Below are 11,480 nucleotides of genomic sequence, written 5' to 3'. Positions count from 1 at the left end.
TAGAGTCTGACTAATAAAGCTACAGTATCAGCCGATATTTCCTCATTGCATATATATTTGTATCAGAACATATTTCAGCTAATAAATGATAAGTACAGAAAGGAATGTTTTGAAACAGTGTTACTGTAGTTCACCAGAGAAAGTTTTTTTTCTATAAAATGTAATCCCCACCACATTTATTTAACGGAACCTTATCAAACATGTGTATTTATGTGAATATATAATTATATAATTATCAGATTTGTTCAACTCTGTAGTATCAATATAGGTTTTGGCCTCATGAATCCAGTATTGGTCAATCCATATTGACTGTAAACTATCTGTATCACAAGTCCTCTTTCTCACAAGACTTTCTAAAACAGCAAAATTCAAGCCAGCCCACTAATGTTGCTCAGGGAACAGTGGTCTATCATGGCTCAGTAAGTATTTGTTTGGGTCAGGGGCATCATTAGTGGGAAGCATGATTGTTTTTTTTTTGTACCTGATTGGAGTAATATGCCATTCGGTCTTCAATCTATTGACAGCTATTGGCAGTTGATGTGGAAACAGTCAAATGTTACTTACATTATCCACCAAAATTGTCTCGAGTGACTTTGAGGTGAGCGATAGGCCATTCAGTTGCTGAATCATGCTTAGTTTTATATCGGCAATGTTTGGTTTAAGTAGAGGTTCATACGGTTCGTGTTGAGAGATCGCTTTAAACCACTCCCCATAGTTTCACAAATAAGTCCAGCTTCCATCTCAGCCAATTCTTAATGGATGTTTTCCAGATGCCAAAGCTAAAAACAACTTGTTCTTAAACCAAAAAGTAGTTTGAAACATAAATCTCTTCATTAGATGTTTCTGTAGGATGTTTGTCTAAAAGTATACAAGTTTTTATCTGCCTATTGTTGTTGCAGTTCCTACCGGTTACAGATAGGAGTCAATACACAATCAGCCTGGCACTCAGTCCACTTTACTCTATGTTGAACTTATGTTGATGCCCTCATGTGGTCCACAACAACAGAGTTGCCATGGTGACCTTATCACTGCTGTTGTCCATGGGCTCTGTTCTCCATCAATGCTGAGATGGAGGCTGTGAAATAAGCTCCAGTACCTCTGACTCATAGTGGCCCTCTCCAACACAAACACACACACACACACACGCACACACGCACACACAAACACACACACACACACACACACACACACACACACACACACACACACACACACACACACACACACACACACACACACACACACACACACACACACACACACACACACACACACACACACACACACAGATCTAGCTTATCTAATTGTTAGCTCTTTACCACTACAGGAAAAGGTGTGGTCAACCTCTCAGATCACATTGTCTTAAATCTGCTTTCATTCTCACGTAGGTTACGTTAATTTTAAAGTTGTTATATTTTTTGGTCTCCAACCTTGGGGTGTTTGGTTGGTGGGTATACTTCTTTATAAAGTATAAGACCTAAACAGTGAAGTGAAGGGAAGCGAAGTGAAGTGAAGCGCAGTGAAGTTAAGTGATATTCAAGACAAATAACTGACTTTAGATCTTCAGCCTGAGGAATCTGTGCTTCTCACAGTCATTGGTTCCCCCTGGACCCTGAACCAGAATGAACGTAAATAGGGACCATGAAGACGGGACACATAATGTATCCTGTTTTTCTCAGTTAAATAATGTATCCCAGGCCACAATGCCGGAGGTTGCCAAATGAAAGCTGGCCTGACGTTGCTGTAGAGATGATATGAGGTGATTTCATTAGTTTTTCCATTGCAGCTCCCCTAATTAACAGAGCCTTAAAATTACTCGAACCCAAGGACAGATTGGCAGGCCTCACTGGGCATCTGTCATTGTATTTAAGAGCCTGTTGGTAAGAGGACATTGATGAAGATGATCCAAATTATTTATTCCCATGTTATGACTGGAAACTTTAGTGGGGCGGATCTGCTGACTCAAGACAACATGATTGTCTAAAAAAGGAGACAAAAGAATTGCGAAGGTGTGCAGTGTTTCTTAAAGTTCAAAGGTCAAAAGTTCAAGAATTCTCAGCTCACTTGCATCAATCTTGCAGATAGAAAAGACTGCAGAGCTCACTCAGCGAAATTCAGACTTCCAAGATCTCTGCAAGGCCTCCCCCTCCTCCCTCTCTCTCTCTTTCTCGCTAGATCATCCTTTTGTCATGCAACTCCCCCGAGAACAGTCAAGTGCATTTGAGCTGCCAAGAGTTTTCCACTCAAAAGCTTTTTCCAGTGTGGGGGTTCAGCTGTTGTGGCAGAATACCACCTTTTACCATATGATGTCTTTACTGTAAACGGAGTGAAACGTGTTGATGTAGGCGTTGTGATTTCTCACTGGATAAAGTTGATAATGTGGCAAAAATGGATGCACACCATGAAATCTGTGGGTGTGTGTTTTTTTTTTCTTTCTGGAGTTGAACGTGTGTTCTCACATTACATTTTTGGGTGTGGCATGTAATTGTTTCTCCACGTCCCCAGTGTGTTGTTAAGGGTCTCTGCTGCCCCCCCCCCTTTTAACCCCACCCTCCACCCCTCAAACAAAACCACCCACCCAACATGAGGCATGGCAGCAACTGGGGAGTGAGTGCCAGCCTCACTGCGGTGCTGCAGCCGAACCCATCCAATGCGCAAAGACGAGAACCCAGATGCAAAGGATTATGGGTTTACAGTAACTCTGGCTTAATGTGAGGGTGGGATCGGGAGGAGGGGGAAAGGGGACTGCGGCTGCGGTCGGTGTGTCACATGGAGGACTCTGGGTAATTTATTCCAACTGGCAGTTTCTGTCAGTTTTTGCCCTGGAGCAGTTTTATAGATTTGTTATTCTAGGAACTTAACTGTAAATTTGTGACACAAACCTTTTGCTCACTGAAGGCTGCGTTCTCATTCGGAGGGTGTTTTTCGATAGCTATAATGATCACAATCAGAGGGTGATCATTTAAATCTCCTTAAGGCTGTGATACAGACTACAACTCTATAGGCCAAAGTTTCAACTGTAATGGTGCACAGCATTGCTTTAATCATGTGCAGTGTGACCATCATGTTGCTAGGAAACATTTGACTTGATTTTTGTCATTTGGTCTCTCTTTCTTTATCTGCTGCTCAAGGTTTTTGCCAATTTAAAAAATGCTCAACATGCTGCAGTGTATTGGTTTCTGATTTTCATGATGAGGCCTTGTTAAAGGGCCCCCAGAAAGCCACAAACTCCTATTTGCTAAAATGTTGTCTCAGGGAGCTAAATTTGACAACGTTTTACTTTGTACACAGCTTACTGTAGGTGGAGCATTGGGGAGTAAAGCCTGATAGAGGAGCAATGATTCTTCATTTCTGCTCTCTCATTGTTTTAATGGCATTATAATACAGTTTAACCACTCTATATCCCTCCCTTTGGGAAACTCTGGCAGATTAAATCACTCCTTAAAGTTCAGCTGTATGCTGATGGGTTGGGCAAGCTATTCTTATTTTATAACCAGCTTACATTGCAGTGACTAATTACCTCATTAAAACAGTCATCATTAATTTGAGGGATTAAAGAAGAATAAAAAATTGATTCTGATTACTGTCTTTGACTTTGTTATTTTTCACTTTATTTATTTGCACCGCAATGACAAAGTTCAGGAACCTGATACCGTATTTAAAGCGCACATTTTATAAAGAACATCTGCCTTCATTTAAATGGTACTCCAAGTTTCTTGATTTTATTTTAAAAGTATTCCCAGAAGTAATCCTCCTATTTTTTTCTCAAACAGCTATAATTGAATGCATCTTATTTAATACCACACAAGTTAAGTCAATTTTATTTATAAAGTGCAAAATCACAACAAAAGTTATCTAATGACACTTTTCATATACAGCAGGTCTAGTCCGTACTCTTTAATTTAAAGAGACCCAATATTCCCCCATGAGCAAGCACTTGGCAACGGCGGTGTGGAAAAAACTCCCCTTTAACGGGAAGAAACCTTGATCAGAACCAGGCCCTTTGTGGCCGACCATCTGCCTTGACCAGTTGGGTTGAGAGAGAGAGAGAGAAGCACAGCAACAACAATAACAACAACAACAACTACAGTGATAATAATGGAAATATGACAAAGAGATGAGATGACAAAGCACAAAAACTCAAAGGAAGAAGCAAAGTTAGTAACGTGCATTAATGGGATATGAATGCATTCAGATGGAGAGGGAAAGGAGGAGAGAGAAGCTCAGTGCATCATGGGAAGTCCCCTGGCAGTCCAAGCCTATAGCAGCATGAACTAGGAGCTGGTCCAAGGCAAGTCTGAGTCAACTTTAACTATAAGCTTTATCAAAAAGGAACGTTTTAAGCCTACTCTTATTTCTAGAGAGGGTGTAAGCCCCCTGGAACCAACTAGAAGATGGTTCCACAGAGAGGAGCGCTGAAGGCCTCCTATTCTACTTTTGGAGACTCCCGGAACCACAAGTAAGCTGCATTCTGGGAGCACACTGTTGCAGTGGGGTACTATGAGCTCTTTATAGCAGTATCCACTTACAGTTTTGGTTTCTAGTAAAATACCCTAAATACAAAACAAGCTTGCCGCTTTAACTTCACATCCATCATCGTCAAGTTAGCCTAAAGTGACCTTATTATGAACTGTTTTCCATCAGACATTGTAGTGGTGATGTGGTGCTGCTATTAAAATTACTTATTACTAGGATAGCATGAAACAAGACATAAATTACCAGCAGTTTGATTCACGTTATGCCAGACAGGAATGCTTTGCACCTGCAGGAAGTGTTATAACTCTGGAGCAGAAACAGTCTACAGTATTTCACCATGTTGAAAGGCAACATTTGGTAGCCTCAGTATTAAGGATGGAGTTTTAAAATAGTGCAAAGAACAAAGGCGTTTTAAAGTGTTTATGCTATTGATTCTGGAATAGCATGGTGGAGTTTGCAACACCAAGATAGTCTCAGAAGCAGCTTTGAAAAAAAAGAAAAAGATAAGTCTGGAAGGTGGAGATGTGTTCTGCAGTTTCTCCGTCTGACTGACATCAGAACAACTCGACATGAAAATGAACTTGTGTTTGGCGGGACTCTCTCTGTCTCTGTCTGTCTCTCTTAAATCTCAATCAATATGACTGCCTTTATTGGCATGACGTTATGGATCAAAACAAGTTGCCAAGGCAAAACGTCACATAACAATAGAGTATAAATAGTAAAGAATAAAATGAAATAAACAGAAAAGAGAAAAACAGAAAAAAAAATCTCTAATTTCTTTATATTTTGGACACCTTGTGAGAAAATGAATTTCAGTCTCAACTTCTCCTGGTAAAACAATGAATTATCTTTGTTGTTTGTTGCCATTCTGTCTTAAAGCAACCAGTTTCAACATCAAGTTTATGGTCACTAAGTTCATATCAAGTCAGGGTTTGTGTTTTTGTCGGATGTTTTATTTGGGTTGAATATTGGCTAATTGAAACACTCTGTCCAGTAAATGATAGCATTCCAGTTTATTTATTGATTGGATTATCTGTTTTCCACTGCTTGGAATATCTTACTTTATTATCTTTGCCTGTTTGTTTCATTCGTGCATTGGGAATTATTTTCATAGCATTACTTTGACATTTGAATATGATTTCCTCATTTGTTCCATTCCAGATATTTTTATCGTTTTTTATCCTGTCTCTCTCTCCTTCTTTCTCGCTCTCACTCTCTTTCTGTCTGACTCTCTTAACACCCCCCTCACTGGCTGTGCACTACATAGAATATGTCATTCAGACTATTTTATTTTTCTTTCCCCCGCGACTTTTCCTTCCAGTGAGTGACTAATATTTTCTACCTCAATTAACACTGCAACTGCATAGAAATAAATAGAGAGACAGAAATCTGAGGTTGGACGGAAAGGAAACGGGGACACACAGTTTGAATCAACAGTTTGATCAATGCCATGTGCTTTTCTTAAAACTTAAAACTTAAAAAAATAATGGAAGCTAAATAATGGAAAGTATTATTTTAATCACAAAGTGTTGAAAATGAAAAATATTTGATACATACATAATCTATTTTGGTCTTTTTTTTCATTTTTAATAGCTGAATCCATCCAATACAATTAAAACACACAATATTCTGCGGCTGGTCCGCTCTGCATCACGGCTCATAGATAATGCTTTGCAATTGTAAACACCTTAAATGGTTTGTAGTAGTCTAAACTGTCAAAAATGACTCACGCAAGTGCAAGTTGTTGTTCATTTTTTGTAATTTAATGTGTTTCCAGACTCATTGCGGCCCTAGATTGTTGTTGAAATATTTAAAGTGACTGCATGTTACACTTTGTTGTTATTAAAAGGTGGTTATACATTTTGGAAAATACTCAGAGAGAGTTAGATGTGACGATCGATACGGCTCTCATGTCTTTTGGTTCAATATGAAGAAGAAGGCAGTTAGCTTAGCGTAGTAACCACACAGTGACAACAAGACCTCAACAGCAATTTATCGCTTTTGGAGCTGTTGAGCTGTAGACATACAGACAGGCAGATATTTTTTTTACCTTTGGACCGAGCCATGCTAGCTGTTTCCCACTGTTTCCAGTATTTATGCAAAGCTAAGCTAACCATCTCTTGGCTCCAACAACATATTTATTGGACGGATAAATATGTCTCATCTTCTCATCTAACTCTCGGAAAGTAAGCCATTTTCTCATAATGTTGAACTCCTTCTTTAACAGGTTGCTGTTGCTTTATGCTTTTGATAAACACATTAGAAAATGAGGTCCTGTTTCTCCAGTTGAACTAATATGAACATACAGTCCGACCTGTCAAGTAAATGTCTCTCTTGCATGAAATTAAATCAAAATAATTTTTTCAGTTGTCAGTGCTTACACATCCTGAAGGGCCCGTGATTGGAACAGAATACGGTAATAACATGGGTACTTGAATGTCTAGTGAGATTAATATAAGACCAGTGCATCTGTTTTCATTTGGGCTTTGTTTTCACTGAAGCCCCTGTGCGGTTCTGGAAAGAGCGTTGCGGGACCCTTAAACCCGCTCACAGCATTCCTCAGTTGGTACAATGCATGTACGTGTGGACTGTTGCTTTTTCTCTTCAGTATAAGTCAAGAGAAACCCAGTGAATTAGCAAAATGTCCTCAGAAACTAAAAATAGTTTCTCTCTGAACTTGTTTCAGCGTATGGGACTCATTTGATGTGTGTGTGTCTCTAGAACATGAAAACACATGATCAGTCCTTGAAAGAGTTGGAAACTCTGTAGTGGGTGTTGGATGTGTGTATGTGTATGCATGTGCACGTTATGTGTTTGTAAGTGTGGTGCACATGTACGTACAATACGCCTGTGTTGTGTGTGTGTGTGGTATTTTTGCCTATTTTCTATTGGTTTATAGAACCACATGAAAGTTTCACTGCGCTGGATGAGATTGTCTGTTTTTTTCATCACGAACAAGACCAAAAATATGTTGGAGCAACCTCTACTATTGTGGTTTTTTTAACTGATCGTGGTCCAGACTTTATCTCTTTAACCAGTGAATGTGAACTGTGTAGGTGTACATATAATGCTGCCAGTTAGCTTTTAGCTTCATTCATCAAACGTAATTAGAAAAACTGTAGTGACATCATGCTACTTGTGCTTTTCTGCTGAATAGCCAAACTTCTCAAAGTCAAAATGTTCAGCGGCAGACTGGAAAAAGCTCAAAGGAAATTGTATATATGTACTGTATATATTGTATGTACATATGTATTATTGCACATAATGTATTATTTCTATTATTCTAGGATGCCTAACAACATCAGGAAAAGTGACAGCTGATAATAACTAGCCTTTTGGCTAACTCGGGTACATTTTCATTGCACATCCCTTTTCAAATAAAATAAATTGAAATTGACATTATGATAATTTAGGACTGATTGTAATGGAGTTGGCAGCCATTATGTGAGAAAGTGGAACGAATAAGAATCAGTCCATGGTTGTAGTTGTAGTTTCATGTAAAAGTTAATTTTTTAAAGACTACCTGCACTCCTTTATTCCACTAAAAAGCAACTCCTTGAAGACTCATGTATCCAGATGATGATATACTACCACCTGGAGCTCCAGACAACTACCTGCAATCCCCTGCAGCCCCCCCGCCCCACTACCTAAACTTGCAATGCAAACAGCAACTGAGTTTAACTTCAAAACAACTCCGTCTGCACTCGTTAAGCAGCCCAGCCTGCTCTGTTTCTCAGCATTTAAGAATTCCCATGTGGTTTGAAGCCTTTCTCTAATGAAGCACAATTAAAATGAAAAGAAGGTAATGAAAAATATTTACCCCCAGTCCAATGGAGTGGCTGGTGAAGTTGATGACTCCTCTTAATAAAAACCATATGCCTGTTCTCATAAAATTCTGTTTTTGTGGCACAGATTTCTTAGGCGTAAGCTTTTGTGCCAACAAGTGAATTAACTTCTGACACCGGGTAAGAGAGTAGTAAGAGGCAGTTTATCAGTAGCAGAAGATCTGTGCGCTCAATCTGATTTATGCTACAGTCCTCACTATGCCAAATCTCCAGCAGCGATAACCAGACACTGGACAGAATCAGATGTAAATCTGTTAAATGAGCTTCTGATTGATCTCAAAGGTGTTTATGATGGACAATCCCAACAAACCAGGCGCTTAGCCAGTAATGGGCCTGGGCGGCACCGCCTCATCCACATTACTCACTGGCCTTCCCAGCCAGTTTTGATCAAAATACATTTTGTAACTATAAATATAAAAAGAATATAAAAGGATATAAATAAATATAAACTTGATTTAATGTTGACTTGACGTGTCAGTTGAATTTGTAGCCTTATTGGTTGCCCTGGTTCTGACATGCAGATTTCCTGAGCTCCTTTTAGCCAACTAGTATGTTTTACATGCAATGTTATATTAACACTGCAAGCAAACTAAACAAAGCTTTTAATTAGTTATTTAAAAGAAGTTAAGAGATGAGAAACTCTACCGCCTCCATCGCACCTTGGCGGTAGAGCGCTTTCTCCTGGTCAGCCTGATATGTATTCACCCATAGCTGCGGGAAGTTAGGATGCTGAAGGTGCTGCAGCCTCCAGGTGGCTGTTAAATATTTCCTTTTGTGTTGTTGCAATATTTTTATAATATCTGTCGTCTGCAAGCTGGACCGGCAACAATAGACCCTTTGCACTCCCTGTAAAGATAGTTGAATGGGGAAATGAACCGGGCGTGAGACCCAAATGGTACATGCCTGTTAGAATTGTCTCCGGCAGCCAGATTACTAAAAACTGTAGTTGTCAGGACAGAAATTCTTCAGAGGAAAATGTGATTAAATATTTAGCTTCTGAAATACACTTTTTAGACAGCTCTGATGCAGCTCAGGATTTATCGGGAGGACGACTTCTTCACCCCAAACAATTTCACTGTATGAACCTGGACGTTGTGTTTGAGACCTTTTGGATGTGTAGAAGAACACAGAACATCTATAAACATTAGATGCTGACTGATCCTGCCAGCAAGTCACTTTGTGCAATACAAGAGTTAATTAGTCTTCCTGTTGCAAATATACTGTATTTTATGCTGGATAGGCTATAAAATACGCTTCTTGTCTATACTGCCTTTACAGATTGATGCTCTGATTGGTTGAGCCGGTTGGATAAGTGGTTTGGTCGCTAAATTTTCAGTTTTTCAGTTTGTTCTTTTTTCTTCTTTTAACTTTTCATGAGTCAGTATTTCTGGGAAAAGACAGCCCATCCACTTTTGTATTGGCCCACCCAAAATACAATCTCTGTCTACGCCACTGCTACAAACACATCAATAAAAACCTCTTATTCTAGATTATATTCTTATCCAATAAAGAACACATTTAGTGTACATACTTGAAGTGACTCTGATGGGAACTGAACCACTGACTTTGGCTGAATTACAGGCATGTATCACTCACCAAGCCACAAGGCAAATTCATTTCTCATCTCAGGAAATTTCCCAAAATGAGCACAGTGACTTAAAATGCAAATATGTGTATAAAAAGTGAGAGAAATACGTTTCTCCACCAAAAACAGATGACTTAAATGAGACATTGCCAGAAAGTGGTTTGACAGTGTAGTGATACAGTGGAAACTTCTGCCAGCAACCAGGGCCAAATCTCCAAATAATATTCTACAGATTTCATTTTGAGTTCCTTATCTTCTTCTAATTCTTACTTAAGTTCTAGTAACGTAAAGCTAGCGATAAGATATCTTTTCACGCAGGAAGAAGTGAAAATGAATAGTTAATGTCACAAAAGATATGTTTGAGAGTCCATAATATATGACATAAGGGAGACAGGGCTAGAATGATAACATAGTTTGACATCGGAGGGATGCTGTGGAAACTTCTGCCAGCAACCAGGATCAAATTTCCAAATCATACAAACGTTTTTACTCATTCAGTTTTGAGTTTATCTTACTTGTGCTTGGCTGAAATCTTACTCTGATCCTTGCTCAAGCTGTAGTCTCCTAAACATAACTCCATGCTCCATGCTCATGTTTAAGACATTTTATGAAACTTTGTTGATTAAAAGTTGGAGAGACGTGAGACGTGTCCTCCCTTTGTTATACTGAATCTGAGATGGTTGTACATTAGATGTTCAACCATCTCAAAGACGTTAATCTTGATCTGAGGTTGCGATGTCACTGTCCCAACATATCAGAAAACTCCCAAAGGCAACTTGTAGATGACATGAGAAGCTGTCGTACCGTAGTTCTGTCAGAGGGGACTTGTTGAGAAAACAGACGGGAACAGGCCTGACAGATCTTATGTCAACACGCTGTTCTCTAGAAATGCCGTTACATTCCCACGATGCTTTTACCAGAAGGCCTATGCCACTGCCCTGCTGAACTTCTGTCCATTTCCAAGGGATATTTTAAGGGCGAAAAAATCGTCTCCCTTTTGCTCCCTGAGAGCCTAACAGGGTCCCCGTGCCGAGCTGCTCTCATGGGCCTCTGCTATGATCGGATCCAGATGCTGCCGGAGTGTGTAAGGGGACAACAGAGGAGTGTGGAGGCTTCACTGCAGCACTGATTGATAGAGGTCACGATGAAGATGGGAGTCACGTTTCTTGACTTTGGGCCCCTTCACTCTCTCTGACTCTTTCTTTCTTATGTTCTCACTATACCCCATCTATCCTGTTCGCTGTCAGGTTGTCTCATGCTGCCTGTGTTTTATGTGCCCTGTTGGGATGGTGTGGAGCACGGCGGGGAGCAGACAACGTTACGCTTCAAGTTTGGCTCTTTGCCTCACCTCTGCTGCGCATTTAATGAACTCTTTTACAGTCAGAGGCTAAATCTCAACCGCGATTTATAGGTACCGAGAACCAGATTTCAATTAATCTCTCTCTCTGCCACACAGTGAAACAGCAATTATAGTGAATGAAAAACAAAAACAATGAATGCAAATCTGTAGCTGAGAGCGGGAATGGAACTTTTTTTGTGCTTTTTCCATCTCTGTGTGCAACATTTTCCACTGT

This window comes from Scomber scombrus, chromosome 7 (assembly GCF_963691925.1).
Source record: "Scomber scombrus chromosome 7, fScoSco1.1, whole genome shotgun sequence".
NCBI lineage: Eukaryota > Metazoa > Chordata > Actinopteri > Scombriformes > Scombridae > Scomber > Scomber scombrus.
The sequence above is the reverse complement of the archived record's forward strand: the minus strand, read 5'-3'. Positions refer to the sequence as shown.